General features: G+C 36.5%; 1 pseudogene; it reads left to right on the top strand.

Annotated features, from left to right (window-relative positions):
- LOC130455958 (60S ribosomal protein L7-like) overlaps nt 1-21,534 on the top strand; it is a 73,916-nt pseudogene extending 52,382 nt beyond the window's left edge.
- The last annotated feature ends 5,870 nt before the right edge of the window (nt 21,535-27,404 follow it).

The following is a 27,404-nucleotide window of genomic DNA, read 5'->3' as shown; positions in this document are numbered from 1 at the left end:
CTAGTGCTGCTGTGTGACTATGGATCATGGAATGCCATATCCTCTGAAGAATCAAATTTGTGGGCCACTCAAAGGGCAATGTAGTGATACATAATGAGTATGAATAGGTTGTACCAAATTACCAATGAATATTTATATCAAAAGTGGCGTAAAGAATGTTTCAGAGTAGATTTATGATGGAGAGAAAAGGTTTTCTTGTCATGGAGTGAGATAACCTACATTCTCCACTGTTACTCATGTAATATAAAGATATCCAGATAAAAGTTCTGAGCATATTGAGTGGACTTTCAGTGGACTCTTTGGAGAAGCACCTGAACAGGAATGACCCCAAAGTAAAAGACAGGGGCCAGCTTAAACCACTTTACAATAGCCAATTGTTTAACTTTCATTCTGATCATTTACACCTTGGAAATCTGTAAATGCTATAAGTCAGGACTTGATTTATTATTTTGTTCACTGCCTAAACTTTGAAAAATGATAGAGAAAATGTTAATTGTGTAGATTAGGCTTGAAAGTGTCTTGGCCATACCTTTCCCCCACTGGAAATCTACTTGTCCAACATTTGCTCGTCCACCCTACATGAACAAGTGGCAATGCCCAGCATTGGAGGAAGTACCCACACCAGGAGGATAGAGAATTGATTAGGCAGTCACAATAGTGACTTCACTTTCTACACCTGGTTCAATGCTGATAGAAGTAATCTGTTTAATAATTTCAGAAGGATTGTGCAAATCAGTGAAGCCTTCGTAGGGTCCCTTCTGGAACTGATCCCAGGTCTTTGAACCTTGGCCCAAGATGTTTTTCTACTTGGAATCCACAATGCCTGGGTCGACATTTCAACAGGTCCCATCCCTTTCAACTTCTCTTTTTTTCTGGCTCCTCTAATGAAATCAGTACTCATCTTCTGGTAGAATTTAATTTGCAGCTGTGGAAGATGATTAGAATCCACTGAATGGTCACAGCTGGCTCCACAGGTGCCTTTCCAGGGTCTTTGAATGTCCCAGCAGCCATGTGGCTTCCTGACCGATGCATTTGTCTGTGAGAGCAAACAGTGGTGAGTCAGGAGGAGGAGGAGAGGCAGAGACTGCTTCCTCCAGGTGCCTGCAGCCTGGGTACCTTCTTGGGAGAGGAAGAGATGCCCAGCATTGGAGAGGTTGCCCACATAAAAGGATAGCATGCAAGTATCATACTATTAGGCACATCAATATTATTCTAAGCACTTAAATGAAGAAAAGGGTTGCTTTCCAAAGGAAGAGAGAATGACTGATGTAAAGTCCAGTAAGGCACCGGTTTATGTCAGCTCATCCAAGCAGTACAATTTAAGCTTCTTTTTCCCTTTGCAATATGTAATAGGAAAGTGTATGCGGTGATGTTAAGGGGAGTCAATATCTATCTAGAAACCACATTCTTCTCCACTGCATGCTGGCCATGGTCCCACCAATACCTGCTGCCATGGTTCTAGTGTGATTTAATGGTGCTAGTTTGTTAGTGCTTATTTAAGCTTTTCATGGTGGAGGAAAATAGGAGAGAAGCAGGAAGGAAGAGGTCTATTCTTCCCTATAGACCTCAGGGGATATATTGCTAGCACCCTCCTGGATGCAGAGAAAAGAACTGAAACTCCATTTCAGGAAGTCTCATTTAAGATGTAATTAATAGAGGAGAAAATCTGAAATCATAGATTTAACATTTTCTTTCTGAACCACTGTGCAGCAGTAATGAAAGGCAATTAGGATGCTTACTTGTCTGAGACATTGTATATGATATTAATCTAAAGAAATAATTGCATTACATAATAAGCCACATTGGGAGTATATTTCTAAAGTTTGTTACCTCATTAGAATTCATATTGTCAAAAAAGCAAGTATATTTAGGGAGTATTCATATAGAACAGACTATCTAAAATAGTATATTTCTACAAAAGGAGGGACAGTAAGAATATCACATGTCTTATGTGACACAGAAATCTTATACAAAAGCAGTAGTAGCCTCTTGTGGCTTCCCAGTCTCTGACACATGGAACTCTCACATTCTTGAGAGCCAATCCTGAGACAAAGACATGGCTAATAATACACGAGGTTAAAGAGATCCAGGTTGAGGGAGCAGAGTTGGGGAGAGGAAACAAAAATGATATTTCCTTGATCTGAAACATCCACTGGTATGTTGAAAGGTTCCCTGTATCCTCTTTCATTCCAAATGAGCTTAATTCATCAAGTAGTAAGACATCCTTGGTCTTTAGGCTTTCAAAACTTGAATATAGCTAATGGCATTTTCAGATTTGAGTATTTTCTTGAAATTCACACTTGATAATGGATATGGCCCTCATTCATTTTTTTTTGTCTTTGTCAGTAGACATCTTGGTTGAGGATTGAATAATGGCTGAGATGTGCATGGAAATAGGCTGGGTGTACTGGGTGTGCCAGCATATTCCAAAGCAAGCATTACCACTATCCCTTGCCTTGTATCCCTCAGCATCACGTGTTCTGAGGTATGCTGACATTCCAGGAATGCTCTTTCTGTATAGGTCTGAATAGGAGCAAGAAAGTGCTGTGTTTTGTTTATTTTTTGAAAGATAAGACTAATTAAAGACTCTGTGATAACATCTATGTTCCCTATGAAACTAAAGATCTTTGAAAAATTTTATTTTAAAGCCTACTCAAAGAGCTTTTCTTTATAAAGTTTGTTCTTTGTAAAGGACTTTCCAAAAGAGACCATGGTCACTTTCCTTCATGTATTGGTTTACAGACTTTCATATGATCATTTATTCTTTATATTCTTCTATATATTGCTAAGTTGTTTTAGGCAAAAGAACTCATGTTCTACTTTTTCACCAATAAAGAATATATTTTTCATGTTTCTTAAAGATTGTTGGATGTTTTTAAAACTGAAGAGAATCAAAGATAATATCTGAACATTATTCTGAACATTATGGAAACCATTTTGAAGTTCACCAACTCTGACATTTTTCTGTTATGGTTCCTTATTTGTAGAACCAGTTGTCACCATTCCAATATTCATTCTTAGCAGTTGAACAGGCTTGTTTGCAACAGAAGCTACATTTTTATTGTTTAAGATTACTGGCATTGAATTTCTTTGTTAACTTTCCAAATCTAATTATATTGTTTTTGATTTTTGCATTTAAATTTTCCTTCGCATTCTCTCAATTTCTCTTATATATAAATAACTTGTTCTAAATTTACATAAGACTTTTCTTTTTTAAAGATTAATTTTTTTTTTACCTCATAGCTTTTTTTCAGGAAAAAAAGCAGCAACTCTTTGGGGCACATCAAAAATATTCCCTCAGTCCTTTGTGCCAAGCAATGCATCATTCCTGGGCATGGAGCAGAGAGAAGTCTCTTCCCCAATCCTCCTCTTCTCTTTTTTCTACTCACCAATGTTTCAGGGGAGAACTGACTGGTTACCTTTTAGAGTTCTGGTCTCAGTGTCTGGCTTAAGACCTTCCTGCTGCATAGATATGTATTAAATGCACTCTGTGGAAAGCCCATATTTAGATGGATGGAACCCAAAGAATACTGGAGTCGGTTCATCTCTAGTTCCAGTACTTTTCCTGAACCTTACCTTTCTTAGATTACACCTGCCTTGAAACTGTGTACTTTTGTTACATGAGAGTCCATTGTCTAAAGAATAGAAAATCTTTTCTTCCTGTATTTTTTGATGATAGTATCAAGTCCTTTCTCATATGGGAGTTAAAGAGAAAATTGGGTACATTGTATTCTTTTTGGAAAGGATGAAAACTGGGAAGAATAAATAGAGAGACATATGTATATTATACATTAAACATATGTGTGTGTGTTTTATTATGACTGAGTAAGGTGACCCACAGCAGTAACCTCTGTGACTTAGGAGGTAGAGTGAAGATCACTTAGATTTGGTAATTCTGGACTACAGTGGAACTAAAGCTGATTGAATATTTGTATTAAATGTGGCATTAATATGACAAGTTCCTGGAGGCAGGGAGTCACTAGTCTGCCTATGGAGAAGCAAACTGGTCCAGGTCAGAAATACAGTTCAAAGTTTCAGGGCTGATCAGTAATGGGGTCAATCCATGACTGGCCCCTGCATTTCCTAATCTAGTAAACCAGAGAATGTCTTATCTATTGCTGGTGGCTTCTTTAAAACTACATAACTTCTAGGAACTTTGTAAAAGCACAATTTTAGAGGGAATCAGTCAATTTTCTAAGAAACATGACACCTATTCTCAGTGTCATCTCACCTCCCACTTATTGTATCTTACCATCATAAATTTAGAGCTTGATGAAACCTCAGAAGTCATTAGTGCAACCCCTAGTTCATGGATTAGAAAACTAAATCTCAGATAGGCTGATTGATTTGTCCCAGGTCACAAAGGTAAGGCAGCAGGGTGGGGAAGGTAGAATTTTGGTCTTGAAATCACAAAAACCTGATTTTAATCATCTTAGACACAGTAGCTATGTGACTCTGAGCTAAGTCTCTGGAATTTAGGGTCCTCATTTCAGAGGAAGAGGCTATTAACCTATTTACATAATTGTTAACAACAAAAAATTAAACATATATAGATATGGTTATATACATACACACACACACACTTGCACACACACATATAAACCCAAACTCCTTATTTAAATTAAAATACAATCTGACTTATAAAAGTGTCAAGTGAGTGTTACTGGTCATTGAATTTTTAAGAAGTGACAATTGTCAGCAATTATACTGAGGGATTAAGGTGGTTCTCAAAAAATTCTTAAATTAATTTTTAAATATTTTATATTTAGAAGATAGTGAAAAATCTACAGCAAGCAATATCTCTAGTTTCATTAAACATAATTCAGTTTGCTTATCAGACTTGGTCTAGTAAGGATCCTCGGACCAGTAGAGATTCTAGTAGTTGTTGAAGGAAGAAGAAAGGGAAATGATTTAAGTCCTCAGTTTTAAATTAGTCATAAAACCAAAATCGTAAAGTCCTATCAAAATGTTTCCCTAAAAGTCAATGGCAGAGGGGCCAGCTGGGTAGCTCAGTGGATTGAGAGCCAGGCCTAGAGATGGGAGGTCCTAGGTTCAAATCTGGCCTCAGACACTTCCCAGCTGTGTGACCCTGGGCAAGTCACTTAACCCCCATTGCCTAGCCCTTACCACTCTTCTGCCTAAGAACCAATACACAGTATTGATTCCAAGACAGAAGGTAAGGGTTTTAAAAAAAAAAAGTCAATGGCAGAGACTTCCAGGTAAGCATGGCAGCAGATAAGACATGGCTCACTTCCCCTCCTCAGACCCAATGATACGGACGACTTCAAAAGACCCCCAAAAAAATCCTCATAAGGACGGAGAGCCCCTACAGTAGGACACAGCACTGAAGGTACATGTGACATGGGCACTTCCACACTATAAAGGAACAAAAAAGCTCCCACCCAAACCCAAGCTGACCTACCTTCCCCCACCACACCTATGGAGCCAGAGTTACTGGCACGCACCAGAACCAACGAGTGAGGGAGAGGTACACCAGGAGTGAGCAATAGGCAGCTCCAGGTCTTGGGAGCTACTAAGACCACCAAGGACTTACCCCTGAGAGCAGTAACACCCAAAACCCCGGCAGGCAAGCAAGGGGAACTCAGATCTCAGGTGCTCAGAACCAGTGCACCATAATCAATGAGTGTGTGAAGGGGACCCCTGAAGTGAGCAAGGGGCACCAATAGGTCTGGGGAGTTGACTAAAACCACCAAGGACTCACCCCTGAGAGCAGTAACACCTGAATCCCCGGCAGGTGGGGAGGGCAGACCTTGGGCTCCCCCGGGAAGATAGTGAAGCTGCTGAGAATTGAGAGCTGGCCTGAGGTAAAAAGCCTTGAGCATTAGATCCATACACAGAGAGCCAACCCTCCTCACTCAGATTTCTGACTGGAAAGGGAAGGGAAAACCATAGAGATGGCAAACAATGCCCTGGAACACCTTCCCAACACCAAGAAAAGCAAGAGGAAGGGATTGACATTGGATAATTTTTACGGAAGAAAAATACAGACTACAGAGGAAATAGCAGAAGAAGAAATCCAAATAAATGCTCCAAAACCTTCCAAAAGAAATGGAAATTGTCCACAAGCTCTTGAAGATTTCAATTGGAGGTTATCAAAAAGATGGAAGCCTTCTGGCAGGAAAAATGGGATATAATAAAAAGAGAATTTAACTATCTGAGGGACAAGAACTCCCAATTGGAGAAACAGCCAGAAGCCTCAAAAAGCAGGACAGATCAAACTGAAAAGGAAAACTAATCCTGAAAGACCAGAATTAGCCAACTAGAAGATAATGTTCTTGCAAAACAGCAAGAATTAATAAAGGAAAGTCATAAAATATCTCACTGACAAGGTGACAGATCAGGAAAACAGAGGAAGGAGAAAAAAAATCTGACAATCATTGGTCTACCTGAAAAGCCAGAAATAAACAGGAATCTAGACATCATAATACAAGATATCATCCAAGAAAACTGCCCTGAGATTCTAGAACAAGGGGACAAAATAGACATTGAAAGAATTCATAGAACACCCTCTACACAAAATCCCCAAAAGACAACTCCCAGGAATGTAATTGCCAAATTCCAAAGCTTTCAAGCTAAGGAGAGAATCCTACAAGAAATCAGAAAGAAATAATTCAGATGCCAAAGGGCTCCAATCAGGATCACACAAGACCTGGCAGCTTCCACACTGAACGACCCCAAGGCCGGAGCATGATATTCAGAAGGGCTAGAGTACTGGGTCTTCAACCAAGAATCAGCTATCCATCAAAACTGACTATGTACTTCCAGGGGAAAGTATGAGCATTCAACAAAATAAAAGATTTCCAATATTTGTAAAGAAAAGACCAGAACCAAGTGCAAAGTTTGATATCCAAACACAAAGAGTAAGAGAAAGATGAAAAGGTAAATATGAAAGGGAAAAAGGAGAAAAATGTTTTTTTTTTGTCTTTTATTCAAACTCTCTTCTGTAAGGTCTACATATAAATCAAACTATACATATTAACATGTGGGGGAAATCTTATGTGTAATTCTCAAAAATTGTATGCATTATTAGAGTAATTAGAAGAATCATTCACAGGGAAAGATTGGGGCATTAAGATGATATGGAGAAAGGGGGGTGAAAGAAAGAAAAAGGGAGGGAGGGAATCAATGATGGTATCAAGATATACCTGAAGAAATAGAAATTAATTTAAATAGAATAATCCTTGTCACACAAAGATACACATGGGAAGGGGAGGGGAAGAAGTCTCTAATAAGAAGGAGAGGAAGAGAGTGCTAATTGGTACTACTTAAACCTTACTCTCAGTGAAATCAAATCTGAGAAGGAAGAGCATCTAGATCCATTGGGATCTTGAATTCTATCTTATCCAACAGGGTAAGGGAGAAGGGAAAATTAAGGGGGTTATGGGGGAGGGAGTACAAAAAGTGAGGGAATGAGAGGGGGGAGGGAAATTAACACACCCTAAAAAAAGAAGAGAACAAAAAGGGAGGGGCTAGAAAGGGAAACATATCAAGGGAGGGGACTAGGGGGACTGATATAAAGTAAACCACCGGTTTAAAAGTTTATAGCAAAAGAAGAAAGGTCAGAATTAGGGTAGGAGATCAAAATGCCAGGGAAGTCACAAGTGACAATCATAACTTTGAATGTGAATGGGATGAACTCACCCATAAAATGTAGACGAATAGCAGAGTGGATTAGAAGAAAAAACCCTACCATATGTTGTCTCCAAGAAACACACATGAGGTGAATAGATACTCACAATGTCAGAATTAAAGGTTGGAGTAAGACCTATTGGGCCTCAACTGATAGAAAGATTGCAGGAGTTGCAATCATGATATCTGACAAAGCCAAAGCAAAAATAGACCAGATCAAAAGGGATAGGGAAGGTAAATACATTCTGATAAAAAGGAGTATAGACAATGAGGAAATATCACTAATCAACATGTATGCACCAAATGGTATAGCACCCAAATTTCTAAAGGAGAAACTAGGAGAACTGAAGGAGGAAATAGATAGTAAAACTATATTGATGGGAAACCTAAACCAACCACTATCAAATTTAGATAAATCAAATAAAAAAATAAATAAGAAAGAGGTAAAAGATTTGAATGAAATATTAGAAAAATTAGAGTTAACAGATATATGGAGAAAAATAAATAGGAACAAAAAGGAATAAACCTTCTTTTCAGCAGCACATGGCACATTCACAAAGATTGACCATGTACTAGGTCATAAAAACATGGCAAACAAATGCAGAAAAGCAGAAATAATCAATGAAAACTTCTCAGATCATAAGGTAATAAAAATAATGATCAGTAAGGGTACATGGAGAGCCAAATTAAAAATCAATTGGAAATTAAATAATATGATACTACAAAATCAGTTAATTAGAGAACAAATGATCAAAACAATAATTTCATTGAAGAAAATGACAATGGTGAGATATCTTTCAAACCTTATGGGATGCAGCCAAAGCAGTAATCAGAGGAAAATTCACATCCCTGAGTGCATATATTAACAAATTAAGGAGGGCAGAGATCATTGAATTGGACATGCAAATCAAAAATCTTGAAAGCAAACAAATTAAAAACCCCTAGAAGAAAACCAATTTAGAGAATCTAAAAATTAAGGGAGAAATTAATAAAATAGAAAGTGATACAACTATTGATTTAATAAATAAGATTAGAAGTTGGTACTTTGAAAAAAAACAAACAAAATAGACAAAGTACTGGTCAATCTAATTTAAAAAAGGAAAGAAGAAAAGCAAATTAACAGTATCATAGATGAAAAGGGGGACCTCACCTCCAATGAAGCAGAAATTAAGGCAATCATCAAAAAATTCTTTGCCCAATTATATGGCAATACATATGGCAATCTAGGTGATATGGACGAATATTTACAAAAATATAAATTGCCTAGACTAACAGAAGAAGAAATAGAATTCTTAAATAATCCCATATTAAAAAAAGAAATTGAAAAGGCCATCAAAGAACTCCCTAAGAAAAAATCCCCAGGTCCAGATGGATTCACAAATGAATTCTGTCAAACATTCAAAGAACAGCTAACCCCAGTACTATACAAACTACTTGACAGAATAAGCCAAGAAGGGATTCTACCAAATTCTTTTTACCACACAAACATGGTACTGTTCCAAAGCCAGGCAGGTTAAAAACAGAGAAAGAAAACTATAGGCCAATTTCCCTAATGAATATAGATGCAAAAATCTTAAAAAGGATACTAGCAAAAAGACTCCAGCATGTCATCACAAGGGTTATCCACTATGATCAGGTAGGATTCATACCAGGAATGCAAAGATGGTTCAATATTAGGAAAACCATCCACATAATTAACCATATAAACAAGCAAACCAACAAAAAGCACATGATTATCTCAATAGATGCAGAAAAAGCTTTTGACAAAATACAACACCCATTCCTATTGAAAACACTAGAAAGTATAGGAATAGAAGGGCCTGTCCTAAAAATAACAAGCAGTATATATCTAAAACCATCAGCAAACATCATATCCAATGGGGAAAAACTCAAAGCCTTCCCAATAAGATCAGGAGTCAAACAAGGATGCCCATTATCACCTTTATTATTTAATATTGTACTAGAAACACTAGCAGTAGCAATTAGAGAAGAAAAAGAAATTGAAGGTATTAAAATTGGCAATGAGGTGACCAAGCTGTCACTCTTTGTGGATGATATGATGATTTACTTAAGGAATCCTAGGGAATCAACCAAAAAGCTAATCAAAATAATCAACAACTTTAGCAAAGTGGCAGGATACAAAATAAACCGACATAAGCCATCAGCATTTCTTTTTATCTCTAACCCTGTTCAGCAGCAAGAATTAGTAAGAGAAATTAATTTAAAGTTACCCGAGACAATATAAAATACTTAGGAATCTATCTGCCGTGACAAATACAGGAACTATATGAACACAACTACAAAACACTCTCCACACAATTAAAACTAGATCTAAACAATTGGAAAAAACATTGATTGCTCATGGGTGGGATGAGCTAACCTAATAAAAATGACCATTCTACCCAAACTTATATATCTATTTAGTGCCATACCCATTGAACTACCAAAAAACTATTTTACTGAATTAGAGAAAACCATAACAAAGTTCATTTGGAAGAATAAAGGATCAAGGATATCCAGGGAAATAATGAAAAAAAAAATACAAAGGAAGGTGGCCTTGCAGTCCCAGATCTCAAACTATATTACAAAGAGTAGTCATCAAAACAATTTGGTACTTGCTAAGAGACAGAAAAGAGGATCAGTGTAATACTCTTGGGGTAAATGACCTCAGTAAGACAGTCTTTGACAAACCCAAAAACCCCAGCTTTTGGGAGAAAAATCCAGTATTTGATAAAAACTGCTGGGAAAATTGGAAGACAGGGTGGGAGAGATTAAGTTTGGATCAACACCTCACACCCTACACCAAGATAAACTCAGAATGGGCGAATGACTTGAATGTAAAGAAGGAAACTATAAGTAAATTAGGTGAACACAGAATAGTATACATGTCAGACCTTTGGGAAGGGAAAGATTTTAAAACCAAGCAAGACTTAGAAAGAGTCACAAAATGCAAAATAAATAATTTTGACTACATCAAATTAAAAAGGTTTTGTACAAACAAAACCAATATAACCAAAATGAGAATGGGAGCAACAAATTGGGAAATGATCTTCATAACAAAAACCTCTGACAAAGGTCTAATTACTCAAATCTATAAAGAGCTAAACCAGTTGTACAAAAAATCAAGCCATTCTCCAATTGAAAAATGGGCAAGGGACATGAATAGGCAATTTTCAGTTAAAGAAATCAAGACTATTAATAAGCACATGAAAAAGTGTTCTAGATCTCTTATAATCAGAGAGATGCAAATCAAAACAACTTTGAGGTATCACCTCACACCTAGCACATTGTTCAACATGACAGCAAAGGAAAGTAATGAATGCTGGAGGGGGTGTGGCAAAGTAGGGAAATTAATGCATTGCTGGTGGAGTTGTGAATTGATCCAACCATTCTGGAGGACAATTTGGAACTATGCCCAAAGGGCGATAAAAGACTGTCTGCCCTTTGATCCATCCATAACACTGCTGGGTTTGTACCCCAAAGAGATAATAAGGAAAAAGACTTGTACAAGAATATTCATAGCTGTGCTCTTTGTGGTGGCCAAAAATTGGAAAATGAGGGGATGCCCTTCATTTGGAGAATGGCTGAACAAATTGTGGTATATGTTGGTGATGGAATACTATTATGCTCAAGGGAATAATAAAGTGGAGGAATTCCATGGAGACTGGAACAACCTCCAGGAAGTGATGCAGAGTGAGAGGAGCAGAACCAGGAGAATATTGTACACAGAGACTGACACATTGTGGTACAAGAGAACGTAATGGACTTCTCTAGTAATGGCTTTACAATGTCCCTGAACAATCTGCAGAGATCTACGAGAAAAAATACAAAACAAAAACAAAACTATCCTCAAGCAGAGGACAAACTGAGGGAGTAAAAACACCGAGAAAAAGCAACTACTTGACTACAGAGGTTGAGGGGACATGATCCAGGAGAGATGCTAAATGAGCACCCTAATGCAAATACCAACAACAAGGAAATGGGTTCAGAGCAAGGACACATGTGATACCCAGACGAATTGCCTATTGGCTAGGGAATGGATTGGGGGGGGGGGGGGCTGGAGGGGGGAGGTTAAGAAAATGATCTGTTTCCAATGAACAATGTATGAAAATGACCAAATAAAATGTTTTAAAAACTAAAAAACTAATAAAAAATAAATAAATGAAAAATAAAAAAAAACTAAATCTAGTCCACCTCCTTCTATTCCTCAGTAACCTCCCTCAAAGGAGGCAATTGAAGGCATTATCCCTGTAAGTAACTCACTAATTGATCAAGGCATCATAATTCCCTGTAAATCTGAATACAATACGCCCATCCTGTCTGTTAACAAGCCAAAATTGGGGCCCAATGGCAAGCATTTCTACTGATTTGTACAGGATCTGAGAGCCATGAATGATCATATTATGAAGAGACACATTGTAGTTTCCAACATAAATACTAGTATTTCTTACATTCCTAGCACAGCTACATACTTTACACTAGACTTGTGCTCAGCCTTCTTTTCTATACCTATACATGAAGATTCCAGACATTTCTTTGCTTTCCACCTTGAAGGATGGACATGGCTTCATCTGCCTCAATGTTACGTGGAAAATTCCAAATTTTTTGCACAAAATTTTAGCCAAGACACAGATAATATAAAATTTAAAAACAGTAAATTAATTAAATATGTAGATGATCTACTCTTGGTTTCAAAACATGCTGAAGTGTGCCAAGAAGATAGTAAGCACCACCTTCTAGAACTACATAAAAGAGGGCACAAGATCTCAAAGGAAAAGATTCAGTGGTGTCTCCCAAAAGTAGAATACTTGGGATTCATTTTAACTGCTAGTACCCACACTATTTCTCTGAAGTGAATTGAAAATATTCAAAAATTAAGCCCTCCTTCCACTAAAAAGCAAATGAGGGTGATTCCTGGACCAACAGGATTTTGTCAGCAGTGGATCCCTTGCTAATTACTAAGCAAGCCCCTTGTAGCACTTACAAAAACTTGGCCCCTAAACCACTTAAATTAGAAATAGAACACCTAACAGCTCTTTCAAATATAAAACAGGATAGCCTGTCTGCCCCTGCTCTAGACATCCCAAATTATGATAAATCATTTGCCCTATATGTACATGAACAGAAAGTTCTAACTCAACTTTTGGGACCTGCTCAATACCCACTAGCCTATTATACAGTCAAGCTGGACCCAGTAGCTGCTGGAGCACCCCCATGCCTCAGAGGAGTAGTTACCATGGCTTTATTAGTAACCAAATCAGCTGATCTGGTATTGGGATGCCCTCTGACCATAATGTGCCTATACATGGTTGAGGCATTGTTATTAAGACATAGGACACAGGCATTTATTGACCAAAGGATTACTAGGTATGAGATAACCCTACTAAACAATGAACATATCACACGAAAGCACTGTGGAGTACTTAATCCTGCAACCTCACTCCCCAATTTGCCAACTCCCGGAGAAACTTTACACGATTGTACATCTTTAGTGTATATTGCTGATAAGCAATAAACCTCGTAATGATTTACTAGACATCCCATTGTATAATTCAGATTTAATATATTTAAAGAAGATTTTTCATTTATGAGATATGGTTTATGCTATGCAGGAGCTGCAGTAGTTACTGAATTTGATACTTTTTGGTCAAATTCTTTACCCTCAAATGTAAGCGCACAAGGTACAGAACTTACAGCATTGAGACATACCTGTATCATTGCAAAAGATTAAAGAGTCTCAATTTAAACAGACTCCCACTATGCCTTTGGCATATGTCATGCTATGGTTCCAAAAGGGATTCTTAACATAAGCTGGAAAATGTATTGCTAACGCAAACTTTATTACTGACCTTCTTTCTACCATCTAGCTCCCCAAAGCCATAGCTGTCATTCACTGCTCTTCACACAGAGGTGGCAATGACCCTGTCTCCATGGGAAGTAACCAAGCAGATATCACAGCCAAACTAACAGCCTTTGAAGGACCTGAATTATTTTTGACACTTAACAGTTACTGATGATTTGGATCTATCCCTTCCCTATGATGACAAAGAAGTGGGAAAATGGAAGCAAAATTTTAAAGCAAAATAGATTAATGGAGTAAGGATGTCATCTGAAGGGAATCCCCTGCCCCTTAGAAGTTTTTTATCAACAAATTTGCCAATCTATTCATAAAAATGGTCACTTTGGCACCCAGGGCATCATGGACTCTGTTAAAAGAGTATGGATAGCCCCTGGTATAACTACTATAGCCTCTAAAGTATGAATAGCCTGCTCTACCTGCCAGACCTTTAATCAACATACCTTTCATGGAAAAACCTTTGGTGGACATCCTCTTGCTTACACACCATTTGAACTTTTACAAATCAATTTTATCTCTATGCCAAAATCTGGACAGTATAAATTTTGTCTGGTCATAGTCGATCAGTTGACCAGGTGGACTGAAGAATTTCCTATGACTCGGGCCACATCTGCTTTTGTTGCCAAAGTCCTTTTAAAAGAAATTATTCCCCGTTTTGGACTGCCAGCATGTATTGACTCGGATAGAAGAAGTCATTTTACTGGTTCAGTCTTATCACAAATTTATTCATGTTTGTGTATAACTCCTAAATTTCACACACCATATCATCTCCAGAGCTCCAGCCAAGTTGAATGAATAAATAAAGAACTTAAAACTATGATTGGAAAATTGTGCATGGAGATTCATTTAAAAATGGCCTCAAATTCTACTTCTGGTCCTATTTTATCTCAGAAGCAGACCCAGATGCTATTTGGACATCTACCTATTCAGGCACAACCATTTACCCCCTGCCTATACCTCATTGTTTGGAAGGGATACAACCTTTGCTACGTGTATCAGAAAATTACAAACAAAATTGTGAGAACTCCATGACTCTGGAACTGCTGTTCAAGCAGGCCCCAAAGACTTCTTGCTTCATGATTTGAATCCAGGTGATAGTATACATATAAAGAATTTTAAATGTACCAGGTCAACTTGACCTGTTTATGATGGACCATTCCAGGTCCTATTAACTATACCAACAGCTATTAAAATTGGGGAGAGGGACTCATGGATTCATTGTAGTCATGTAAAATGAGTACCCTCTGTTGATAATGAATAATTACTTGTACTGATTGTATTTGATCATTGATTATAAGACTTCCCTATGAATGAATCTGTACTATTTTGTTGCACTTTATTTGTGCCATACAGTATTTGATTTTTTTCTCTCATTTTCTGCATTTGAAGCACATGTTACCAGTATTGAGAAGATTTTCTTTTAACTATTTTTTGCTTTTGCAATAGAATAAGCTAGATGTCAAGTTACCTAGCATATAAATGCATACCCCAAAGCTTTAGACTATGGAAACCTGCCATATATTGATAAATGTTTTGAGACTGTGATTAATGTTTGTGTCTAAATCTAGGAAATGGTATAAAAAAGGAGCACAGACTTTATCTCTAAAGTGCAATATATGCATATATTTAACTTGAATACTGCCCAAAAAAGAAGCCAATCCAGGTGGGATTGATGAACTTCTTCATCTATATGAAAGGATTTGAATCTAGTATTGTGAATTTTAAAACTACTCCACCCTACTCAGACCATACTTTAGAAAATCTGATTTGGCTATCTCCTAATTAGTAACAATGGAGATATTTGCTTTTTACAGAATCAAGTCTTGGGAACTCTGCACTTCTGTACCCTACTTAGTTTAACAAGGTCAGGAATTTCTGCACCATACTCAAGGATTAAGTATTTGAGAAAATGGCCTTCAACAGACATGTTCAGAAACAGGGAACAGCCCCCTGGGCTGTCCTATGTCAAGCTAAGCTATGATTGGTACAGATGAGATGCAGGAAAATGGCGTAAAACCACCTATATAGGGCAAATCACTTGCTCTCTTTGGCCTCTTCCTGTGTAATGGATGATATATGTAAATCTGCTCTTGGTCTTGTACTCAGGTAAAACAAAGCTATGGGAACAATCTCTGGCCATTTGAGATGAGTTTCTGCACAGATCTTCCTCACCATAGTCTTTAGTTCCCTATTTACACCCTCCACTTTCCCTGAACTTTGTGGGTGATAAGGAACATGATATTTTGGTGTTATTCCTAGATTGTCATAGACTCTTTTTCAGGATGTCTTGAGTAAAATGCAATCCCTTATCAGAGTCTATGGTTAGTGGTACTCCAAATCTAGATATAATTTCCTTAATCTACACTTTCACCACAAAACTAGCTGTATTTGTATTTGATGGAAAAGCTTCAGGCCATTTGGTTAATCTGTCAGCAATTACCAAACAAAACTTGTATCTTATAGATTTTGTCATGCTGATATAATCAATCTGCAGATCCTCAAATGGACAATATGCTTAAGTTCTACCACCTAAACCTTTCTGTCTGAATGTCTCTTGATTGAATTTTTGGCAAACAGAACAGCTTGAACAGATCTTATTTGCTACAGTACTTATTCCAGGAGCTGCTCATTGTCTCTTTAGGGTGTCAATTACAGCTTGAGTACCAAAATGACCTTCTCTGTGAATGGCTTGACACAAATAGGTATACAGGTCTTTTGGTGACAGCAACTTTCCAGTATCTGCTAACCATATATCATGTTCTTTTCTTGCTCCAAACTTCTTCCATTTTTATATTTCAGAGTTTGGATCTACTACTTCTACACATCCATGTAATGGTTCACCATTCTTTGGCAAATTAGGAGGAAGTGTAGCTGGGTTTAATACACTATACCTTTTCAAACTGATGTTTTCACTACCTAGAAGTATAATCTCATACTGAGATATTCATTGGTCTCAATATACTTGAGTACGAAATTTCCTCGTTAGTGCTTCTATTTGATGTGAACAAAATACCATCAATGGACATCCCAAAACTAAGTCTGATGACTTCTGAACTAACACAGTTGCATAAACTACACCCCTTAAACAAGGAATTGTACCTGCAACAACTGGATCTAGCTGACAACTATAGTATCCAATTTGATACGCTGAGCATAAATCTAGCACGGTGAAATATCTTGCTTGACTTGGGGTGGATGAAATTATAGCAGCTGGGCTTGGTACTATAGGATGTGTCTTTATTACATGATCTTTTACAGCTCTCAAATCCTGGATGAATCTGTAGATGATTCTGCCATCTTGATCTAGCTTTTGCTTTTTTATTGGAAGTAATGGGTATATTGTATTCTGAGAAGCATGGTATTATGATCCCTTGTTGAATTAGGGACTCAATGATAGTCTTATCTGATCTATAACCTCTTTACTCAAAGGGTATTGAGGAACACAAGGAACTGGTCCTTCCTTGGTTCTCACTGTTATTGGAGTAGCTGATTTCAATAGACCTACATCTGTGGAAGACTTTGAGCATAAGTCTTCTGGTATATCCTCAGGAATAGGACAGATGGAATCCAACTCATTCTCTGCATTGACTGAATCTAAAAACAGCAATGGAGAAGCTTTTAGAGATTCTTCTGGGAGTTGTAATGATATATCTCCAGTGTCAGTACATTGAATCATTGCTAGTAATTTACAAAGCAAGTCCATCCAGAGAAGGTTCATTGGACATTCTGGCATACAAAGAAATGCATGTTCCACAGATAAAGGACCTAAAGTTATCATTTTAGGTTGTAATTTTGCTACTCTCTCTGGTTTTCCAGTAGCTCCAATTACTTCCATAGTACCAACAGCTTTACAATCTTTAGGAAGACTTTGAAAAACTGATTTACTGGCTCCAGTATCCACCAAAAGATCATATATCCGATCCCCTATAGTTACAGAAACATAGGGTTCAATGCTATTTGGAGGTTGGAAGGTTTCAAGAATTGGTGCAAGCACAGTAACATTGGTACTCAGCTCAGTCATTTCCTGTCCATGCAAGTCGATATCTGCTTGAATTACATGACTTTCCCAGGATTTTGTATCATCAGTTTTTATCTTACTCTCATTGGTTCTTATATTCTCCATCTTAGTGTCATTGTTCTCATTTACAATTTCATTATTCTTATTTAGTTTATGTTCTTCATTAATTTCTCTTATTCTACATTCATTAGTATTTTCTATTAAATTTACATTACAATGTTCTTTCTCTGTACAATCATTTACATTAATTATATCCTCCTTTTATTCAATTAATTCACTTGTATCACCATCTACCTTAATTTTATTACTCTCAATTTAATTTATCCACAATTCATTTTCATTTATAACACACTCATTTCTTGATTCATTTTCATATGTGCCTAGGGGAAATCTTCATAAGGCACTTGCACCCTTGTTCTGATCACCTTTTACTACCCAGCTGTACTTTGGTCTAGCTCCAGAATTTACCTATGATTGCATAGTATCTGGATTTGGTGCTTATTAGTCCTGGCAGCATGAATTTTGGCTTTGATTAACATATCTATTTTGATTATTATTATTGTTATTCCATCTGTTGTTATTATAATAATTATTATTATTCCAATTATTGTATTGTCTATTAAAACCATTATTCCTATTTATTTGCTTTCTGACTTGATTTCTGAACCTGCAGTCTCTGTACAGATGTCTGATCCAATCACAAAGGAAACAGCACCTAGGAGCTGATCTCCTTTCACTAGGCCTATAGGTATTATTATATTTTGGCTGCACAGATCTCAAAGCCTTCACTGCCTTTATTTTCTTAATTTCACTTTCCTTTGCTTTCAGTTTAGCTTCCCTTAATTTTCTTTTCAATTCTTCAACAATAGAATCTTTATCATCAGCTTTTTCTTTTGGATCATTTGCTAAATAAGTAGCCTTTCTCCTCAATTCCTCCAGATCAAGTTCTTCCCAATCTGGGTAATTTGACTTAAAGAATTGTCTGAACCTTGGAACTGAATTTCTCACAAATATACACTTGATGTGGACAATGAGATAACATTGAATAAACAAATATTTATATATATGCACACACACATATATAATGAAAAAATAATTAACCAAAGATATGTTTTCAAAATAAAACCAGATCCTTGTTTTATTTATTAATTCAATAGGCTTTTTGCTTTCAATTTTATTATTCTCTCCTTTGATTTTTAGGATTTTTGTGTTTAACTGGAAGGATAAAATTTAAGGGTTTTTTTTCTTTTTTTTCTTTTTTTAGATGTACACTCAATTGTTTTCTTTGCTCTTTTCCTCTTATGTTGATGTACACATTTGAAGATATAAATTTTCCACTAAATATACTTTGATTGCATCCTACACATTTTTGAATTTCTCACTCCTATCATTCTCTTTAATTTAATTATCCATTCTTTTGAAGATTTGCTCTTCAATCCACACATACTTTAGGATTGAATAATCTAGTTTCCAATAATTTTTTAAGTTTTTCACTTTCAGTTTTCTCCAGAGGGCTATCTTATCTAATTTTTTCTAAGATTCAATTTATTTCTTTGAGATTTATTTAGCTCTCTTTTTTCCTGGTTGGAATCAAGGTGGATGCTGAAGCAATAGAGCTACCATCTATTTCAGAATCCCTTCTGAAAAAGCAAAAGGACTTTGTAATACTGAAGGTCAAATTCTTGAAGTAGAAGAGGGCTATAAGAAACCAAGAAAGATTACTGAGAAACATTATCTATGCAAAAGCTAAGCCTACAATATTGAGTACAGACAGATATAGAGAAGCAAAATCTGGCTGACTAGAATGACTCACACACCTGGCAACTACTATGTACCCACTGAACCCAAGATAACTTTTCTGATTAGAATCAGATGTATCAATGGTTTCTGCCCAAAGATATTCTTTTCTTCACCAAATCTTTGAAGGCACTTTTGTTAAGCTTAATAAGGCTTTAATTAACATGCTGAGGATTGTAGAAACATACATTGCATTGGGATACCCCAAACCCAAAGTTTGTGAATGACTTGATTTACAACCATAGTTTTGGCAAGATTAAGAAGCAGAGAATTGTCCTGACTGATAATGTCCTTTTTGCAAAATCTCTTGAAGAATGTGGTATTATCTTCATGGAAGATGTTCCCTAAGATCTACACTGTTGGTAAGAACTTCAAAGATGCCAACAACTTCTGTGGCCTTTACAATATTGAAAATTAATATTATGTCAAATTTAATATTTAGAAATTGGTTTGAAAATATAATATTAGAGAAAAAAGATTGCTGTGGTTGCTGTTTATAAAACAATTAACCCTTAAATCACAAGAATGATAGCTTTTAACAATTTAATGTTAATATAAATATAGTCTAAGAAAGAAATAAGGAGGGAAGAAAACTTAAAAAATATATATATTTCCTAGCCTACCCCCAATCTAACCAATGTGAAGAATGAATCAAGCTTTCTTCGTCTATCAATCAGCAACTTTTTTTCAATCAATCAAAAACATAAGCCCCCCTACTTAACACTAAGTATGAGTGTTCACAAGTCACTTGGTAAAGTGGGTGACAACTCTGGAGGCCACTACCCTGCCTCTGGGTGGTGCTAAGCAAATTGAAAGACTGTCACTGGTTCCTGTAAAGTAGAGGAAGGGACAGGAAGTGATGTGGAAAAAGGACTATAAAAAGTCCTGAACTTCCTGTCCAAAGGACACCGGTTTCATTTTTGGATCTTGGCTTTGGACTGCTTCTTTGGAGGACTTCTCCTGGGGACTTTGCATTCAAAGACTCTGCATCGGGGAGCTGGGTAAACAGTGGGCCTTCCTTTCCTGGAGGAGACTGCATTGGTGGGACCCTTGCTGAAGACACCACCTAGTCCTCTGACTGAAGATTATGGAACCCTGCCAGGGCTGAGCCCCACACCCAGGAAGCCCTTAGGGTGATAGGCTAGATAATTCTCTTCTTCCTTATATTTTCCCACTTTCACTCTTTCTACCTCTTTGTAAATAAAGCTACTAAAAGTCATTTTGACTTAAGTTATATCTTTAAATCAGTGACCACAATATTACTATAGGATTCTCATATTTAGCATAAACCTAAATTTTAAAATTCTTATGCCAGCCCACAAGAGTGTCTTCCACCCAAGCCACCAATGCTGAATTGTAGAAAGATCCCCAGCCAAAGGTCTACAGAGAAGAACCCAATTTCCTCTATGGTCTCATTTTTTAAAGTCTTCTTTCTCCACATCACTTCCTTTCCCCATATGTTGATTTATCACATCTCAGGAACCAAAGAGTCTTTGATCCAGACTTAGATCCCATTCATGTTCCTAGGGGCTCTTAACTTGTGACCTCTATTTAGAGTGTTCCAGCCACACTAATGGGCTGTCTCAGACAAGCAGGAACTTTCTGACCCTGGAAGGAAGGGCTTCCCTTTACAAAATCCCTTCTGTGATTCTTTTGCGAGACAAGCATATCAAAATATCCCAGATTTACATTCCTAGTCTCCCCAGTGAATCATTTCACATAACCAGCTTACATCTGTAAAGATCTATTACTAGAGGTGCATACAATATTGTACTTTCTAAGAAGAAATTACAATAATTTGGGGATGAGAGGGAAATAAAAGAGAAAAAGAGCAAAACCAATTGGTAGGTGCATTGACAAAAAGCCAGTTAGGGGGCAATCCCCTTTTGCATAAGAGTTTACATTCAGAGTAAATGTATTCAATCCCCTTTAGTTTGATTCACTACATCCCAAAGCTCATTCTGGATTTTTTGATGCAGTGTGTAGTTTCTGTAGGCTTCTTTATGGTGCCTTCTCCAAAAAGTTCACTTTCTTGATTTGGGGAGTTAGAGAGTTTCTTTTCCTGAAATTTCTCTAAATTTTTTTTTTATCTTAAATTTTATGAAATTATATACCTTCTAAATTATCTTCTCTGTAGGGTGAAATAATGTAAAAACTACATATTTTGTAGAAGGTATAGATGCTGGAAAGAGGGAAGACCAGATCAGCAGGCTTATTAAAAGAACAAACAAAAAAGTCTCTACCATGATTATTTTTCCAATGGTTTGTTAATAAAAAATACCTGTGATAAAATTAAAAAAAAGGTTTATCTAATTCTGAGAAGGAAAACTGACATTCTCCAATATTATGCTTTTAATTTCCATTTCCTCCTGTTATTAATTTTATTTATTATTATCTTTATTATTTTGCATTAATTTTTTTTTGCATTTGCATTTGCACTTGTTTTGACCTCATTATCTTCTTTTGAGTTTGTATATTGATCTTCCTTGTCACCATAGTAGATTTTAATGGTTAAGTTCTTTTTTATGGTTTGCTCATTTCCCCATCCTATTTATTGATTTTAATGTTTATGTTAAAGTTGGCCTCTTTTTTCAACAGAGGGAGTAATGATTGCCAAGCATGTCTGGTCTTGCATCAGTTACTAGTACTCAGGTTCCCTGTCATCCCTTTCTGACCAATTGCCAAGTCTCCTTCTAGTCTCTAGCTTTTAAGATACTGAAGTTTCTGATGTTTCTGTACATCTAAAAAAACTTGATGCACGTGTGTTCTGGGCTAGGCTCCACTTCCATGGCACAAATTTACCTTTGCAAAATTAAATTATCTTGAGCTGGAAGCATATCTCACTCTGATCTTTTGCTAGCTCTATCATTCTAAAATTCTATTTGAAGTATCATTTTAAAATTGTCTGGAGGGGAATATTGGGAAAGCTCAGCTGAATGTTTTCTATACTTCATGATCTTAGCTCCAAACCCAGAAGATTCCGGTTCTATTTAGTAACTCACAATCAGATTAATTTATGCACAAAATTATTTACTTCCAAAGATATACTAAAAAAAAAACGACTTCCCCAAAATGTGGGAGGAATAAACCTCCTCCCATACTCCTATTCACCTAAATATCTGGGGAAAAGAGAATTGATTAGGTTCAATTGCTTATCTGTGTTTCTATGGAGCACAGACCAGTTTCAAGTCCAAAACCCATCTTGGGCTCTAATCCCAGTCACTCTAGTTTCTCAGAGTTTCTATAGTGTACTGTACCATCCCACCTACAATCCTGGCATAATGGTCATCATGTCTTAAATATTAATGCCCTTGTTTTATGGGGATCTCTAGCACCTGAAACTGACAAATAATATATAATAGAAGCAAACATCCCACACCCATTTCTTAAGACTTAGTTAAAAATAAAGCAAGTGAAATAAGTCCTTCTACTCTTACCAGTAAAGTTCATGGCATCCATGCTATTGATGTATGGTGATCCTCAATATCTAGACACATCAAATGAGAGTGGCCAAAAGAGGGGCAGTAAAAAAAGTGATCAACTCAGTATCTAGTTTTAAAGACCCAGTCAACACAACATCCCACTAGTTGGGGACACAGGTCTCCTCCCGTGCTTTTCAATCTGAACATTCCCCAAGGTGCCAAAAGGGCACCTTCAAATTAGGTGAATAAAGTATCCTTAGACAAGCTTCAGTTACATCAGAAAAGGATAGTTAGTATACCTCCTACCTGTGGAAGAGAACAATAGGGAGGCTGAAAGGGGAGGAAGGGAGGAAGAGGGAGGAACGAAGAAAGAAAATAGGTAACAGCCTGATCTGTTAGTTATCAATTACCAATCAATATAGTCCCTTATTATTTATTACATACCTCAGCTTCTCACTAGTGAAGCATATTTACATTGTTACATTCTGGAATATCCTATCAGATCAGCTCTAATGGCCTCCCCCATTGAAAGCTCTATCTCCTCATTACTTATATTCTGTTTTAGTAACAAGAAGCTACAATTAAGACATAATGGATTCAAACAGAAAGATAAACATACCGCTATATACAGTTTTTGTTATATGCCTAGAATCATGCAAAATAAATAAAATTACAATTTATTTCAAGATGATCTCACAGTTGGGTTTGTGTTATCTTCTAGGCTTAAGGTGCTCATAAGTAATTTGATAATTTCACTCTAAGCCCATGAGTTTTAGGATAGACACAATTATTATCAAGCCTAGTAGTCATTTTCCTAAAAGAAATGATTAAAGGGACATCATGCAACAAAATGCAGTTCCCAAATGCCTTTGGGAGGTAAAAGATCACAAGGTTTGGTTCAACTCAAATCTTCCTTACATTATAGGTCAAGTACTCAGTGGGAACTTCAAGAAATTCCCCCCAATCCCAAATTGCATGATGAACTGGCTCTAGCTAAAAGGCATCATGGTCTGGTGAGAGATGACTACTATTAGGGCAAAAGCAGACCCTCCTAATCCCACTCAGTATCTTGGTTTCTTTATCTTCTTTATTCCCTATGTTGTGGACAACAGAGGAGTAACAACATAACAACACAGCTATAATAACACAATGAAACCAAAACCAAGCCATTCCTTCTTTTCTGTAGCTCATATCATTTATTTCTCACTCTTTGGTTCTTTTCTGTTTCTCAGATTCCTGGTCTTGCCATAGTCAGGAATTCTAGGAATTGTAGGCATTTGAGACATAAAACCTAGTTCTCAAATGTGCAGGATGTGACTGAAATTTGGTTTCACTAGTATGGAGGACTTCCAGGTTGTATGACCAACAAGATGGAGGATTAGAGATTTTATTCCTTTCTCATGATCTCGGAAACCTCTCTAAAATAGGAAATATGCACAAGAGATAATATAATTTTAGCCACTTTTTGTGGACTAGGACACCAAGAACTTTAATAAAATAATCTAATGAACTAACATTAAAGAAGACTAATTCGTAATCGTTACCATGCTCACTCAACACCCTTTCTTCTCCTACCCACAATACTCCAGCAGGACTTCACAAGCTAATCCACAAGTTTGCAAAAGAAGAGAACTATATAACACACACCAACTATTCACATCAGTGTAGAAAACCAAAAGACAGACACTTGCTCTGACTGGGGCAGCAATGTGGAAGTGCTTTGAACTTCAATATCTCAGTCAAACTGAGGACCAGTCAGAAAGAAATGGGTCAGGACAACTATGTGTCCTCTACTATTAATGTTCAGTCATTTCAGTCATATCTTTAGAACCTCATTTGGGGGTTCCTTGGCAAAGTTATTAGAGTGGTTTGACATTTTCTCCTCTAGCTTATTTTACATATGAGAGAACTGAGACAAACAGGATAAAGAGGCTTGTCCATCATCAAATAACTAGTGTCTAAGCTTAGATTTAATTTCAGGAAGATGAATCTTCCTGACTCTAGGTCCAGTGTTCTATGCACTGTACCACCTAGTTGTCCCTCTACTAAGATGGTGGGAAAGAGTCCAAGAACCATTATGGACAAATTCTACCAACCCACATGTAACCAAAAGTAACTTGACTAAAATGTGAATTACATTATTCAGCGAGGGAGGAGCTTGAGAGCATTGAGGTCTAGTCCCCTAGGCAAGTACCTTCAAAGAAGAAAGAATCAGAAAGTGAACAATAGGAGAATATAAATTAAAAAAAAAAAGACTTAAATGAACAAAAACTCAGGAGAAAGAAAAGTCAATCAAAGAAAACATAAGTAGATAAAGAAAGATAGATGATATGGTCTCCAGATGAGCTAAATGTCTGGACATTTAAAAATAAATATTTCAAGACAAAGGAAACTAGATCAACACCTAGTTAAAGCAAGAACCTGTGGATTCTCCAGAGATCATCAAATCAGAAGGATTCTGAATGATTTAAAAGACATGTAAGAATTTGTAAAAGCACAATTTATACCCTGCAATGCTTTAAAAAAATGGGCAGAATGAAAAAAAAAAAAACTTGAATCCACAATGATGTCTTACCAAAGAAATAAAAGAAAGAATAACTTATTGAAAATGTAGATATGCATAGATGGAGGACATTCTGCAACATGAGAAGCAAAAAAATAAGCAACATAAAAAAAAAACAACAACATGATTTCCATATGAGTAAAACATTTCTGTTGAAGATAGGGTGACGCAAGGCAATTTAAGCATAATAGTTCTTCCAGACAAACTCAAATTTAAAAAATGAACATTATAACTCAATAAATAATGCAAAAAAAATCGCCCTGAAGTTCAGACCACAGAAAACAAAGTGCCAATTGACATAATCCATAGATTGCCTCCAGGAAAACAAACAAAAACCCTATGCTATAAATGCCAAAACAAATAGTGGTTAAATTGAATAATTCCATCGACAAATAACAAATTGTACAAGCAATCAGAAAAAAAAAAGACTTTCATATATAAGGGAAAGGAAATTCAAATAACTCAGACTATTGAGTACCTGCCATAAAATGCAGGAGGGAATTGAAAAATATTTCCTGAGGAGAAAGAAGCTCAAGATGAAACTCAAAATGAAATATTTTGCAAATCTTAGCATTATGATTATTAATGAAAGATGGATGTTCAAGAAAAAAAAGAGAAACTTTTGAAGAATTCCTAGAAAGAAAACAAAACCTGGACAAATTGATTTGCAAATGATCTGGACTAGCAGATTCAGGAAAAGTAAACAGATACTGCAACTAAGGATAAAAACAAAGTACCAGACCATTAAGAGTTTTCTTTCTAAAAGTGATTAAAAGTAGAAGTCAAATTTAGTGATAGAACGGAAATGAATCTAAAACCATGGGGAAAATCTCAATTCTTCTTATAACATGAATCAGGGTTTTGTGGGACTAAGCTTTAGTATGGGAAAGTACAGAAATTGGAATAGGGGAGAAAGAAAAGAGAATGTATGATGCACTTTGTCATAGGTTGACAATTAAGGATGAACAAGTGTTGTCTATTAGCAAGAAGAGATTATAAGATACCTCCAAAATATGCCTTCCCATCACTTCTAACTACTGGTCTTTATCCTGCCCTACTGACATATATTTTAAAGAGATTGTATAGACTTTGAAGGTAGGAATCATTTTATTTTTTCCCTTTCACCACTTCTTTGTGCCTAGAATAGTGCCTAAAGCACGGATTCACAGTGGATGTCCAGAAAGAGTTGAATTGCTTGGGAAAGGGAGAAAGCTACATGTAATACCACCGAAGAGTATGCCTTTCCATATAAAGTTAAGGAATATATTGACTAATTTGTCTTCTAAAAATATATTATATGTCAATGTCAAATCAAAAAAAAAAAAAACACAAAAAACCTTTGGAAAGAAAAGAGCTATATTAATGAGAACTAATATATTCTAAGTTTTCTAATGTCCTCCCTCAACAGTCAAGGGAATAATTGCTTTTACCTTGTGACTGTTCTAAGGCACACCTTTCCCAGAGACAGGCAGCAGCAGCTGATTGTCTGCAGGTATGTGCCTGGGGGAAGCTATTGAATGTCAATGCAAATCAGGGCAGATTCCTCAGCAATAGAAAGTTACCAGCAGGAACCTTGCAGGCATAGGTATATTTTAGGACAGCAGTACTGCACCTTGTGTCACTGAGTTGACGTTCCCATGCTACTCATTTTTGACCTTGGTGTTGGTTATTCTATAGTACCTTAAAAATAGGATTTTATGACGAAGCATAGAAATACCGGAACCAGTATTTTTAAGCTATCAGGGGGGAAATGAGGTCATTATCTTGCTTTATCAGTGCTGAGGCCAGGAACCTTTATATTGCCTTTCTCTTAGGGTTCTTTGCTAGTCCTTGACAAAAGGAAGTGTTGAAGCTTTACAATAAGAACTGTAAAAATAATGAAAGTAGAATGTTGTGTTAAGTGTGTCCTGAATGCCAAATGGAGCAAACTCCATTGTAAGATCATTCTTTTATAAGTGAATTTTTGATCAAAAAAAAAAAAAGAGAAACAGAATTGTGAAATGGCAGTAGCACTTTCATTTTTTATCTGTTACTTTTTGTTCTTCAAAAGAAATGGTATAAATTTCAAATGTGCTGGGACCAAGCCACCTGCTAAAG

The sequence above is a fragment of the Monodelphis domestica genome, chromosome 8 (assembly GCF_027887165.1).
Source record: "Monodelphis domestica isolate mMonDom1 chromosome 8, mMonDom1.pri, whole genome shotgun sequence".
Classification (NCBI taxonomy): Eukaryota; Metazoa; Chordata; class Mammalia; order Didelphimorphia; family Didelphidae; genus Monodelphis; species Monodelphis domestica.
The sequence above is the reverse complement of the archived record's forward strand: the minus strand, read 5'-3'. Positions and strand labels throughout refer to the sequence as shown.